This window comes from Coturnix japonica, unplaced genomic scaffold (genome assembly GCF_001577835.2).
Source record: "Coturnix japonica isolate 7356 unplaced genomic scaffold, Coturnix japonica 2.1 chrUnrandom675, whole genome shotgun sequence".
Classification (NCBI taxonomy): Eukaryota; Metazoa; Chordata; class Aves; order Galliformes; family Phasianidae; genus Coturnix; species Coturnix japonica.
The window spans coordinates 1-1,399 of NW_015440039.1; positions in this window are offsets into that span (position 1 = coordinate 1).

Here is a 1,399-nt window from a genome sequence, read left to right on the forward strand (position 1 = left end):
GTTACCTGAGCTTCCCCTCCATAGGAAGCTCATGGGGGGGGTCAGCGCAGCTCAGCCGGGCGTCCCCATCCAGCAGGTAGATGTAGGAGTGCTCCTAAATGTGGGGCCAATATAGGGGGCACAGTGGGGCACTGACACCCCCCCTGCCCCACACATTGCACCCCGTGCAGCACTGCACGCCCGCGTGCATGCACAGCCATGCACGACTGCAAAACCATTTGCATGCACGCTCCTATGCATGCACAATTGCAACTGCAGGCCCCCATGCACGCATGTCCATGCACACACCTAATTGCACGGCCATGTCCGTGCACAACTGCAAAACTACATGCATGCGTGCTCCTATGCATGCACGCACACAGACCCAAGCACAACTGCATGTCTACGTGCATGCACAGCCACATGCAAGTACGTGCACACATGCTTCCATGCATGCAGCCACCCAGCTGCATGCTGCAAGCACATGTGGACATGCACACAGGGCTGCACACCCATGCATGCAGACATCCACATGCAGATGCACCCCTGTGTTCATGCACACCCATGCATGCACGGTCCCTCTGGGCACACATCTGCATGCACACACACAACTGCATGCACCCATGCATGCACGCCCATGCACACACCTGACTGCACAGCCATGTCCTTGCACAACAATGCACAACTGCAAGACTACATGCATGCATGCTCCTGTGCATACACACATGCAACTGCACGCACCCATGCATGCACCCATCCATGCACACACCTAATTGCACCCCCATGCACAACTGCAAAAATACGTGCATGCATGCTCCTATGCATGCACACATGCAACTGCGTGCCCATGCACACACTTAATTGCACACCCATGCATAACTGCAAAACCATTCGCATGCACGCTCCTATGCATGCACACACCTAATTGCACACCCATGTGCATGCACACCCATGCACAACTGCAAAACTACATGCATGCACACTCCTGTGCATGCACAAATACAACTGCTCGCACCCATGTGCACACCTACTTGCACACCCGTGTGCATGCACAACCATGCACAACTGCAAGACTACATGCACGCACACATGCAACTGCACACCCCCATGCATGCACACACCCCACACACACCCCCCAACCCCATTTGCTGCATGCAGCAGAGCCCCACGTACCACGCGGGGCAGCAGCGCCAGCAATGCAGCACGCAGCGCATCCTGCAGGTGGGCGGCGTCGATGGCGGCACCCAACCCCAGCAGCGCATCCTGCAGAGAGAGCACATGGCAGGAGGGGAGCAAACTGCAACTGCAAGGACAGCTGCAACTGCACCTGCAAACTGCACCTGAAAACTGCAAACTGCTGCAAAATGCAACTGCAAATGCGGTAGGAATTGCACCTGCAGACTCCAAGTTGCAAATTGCA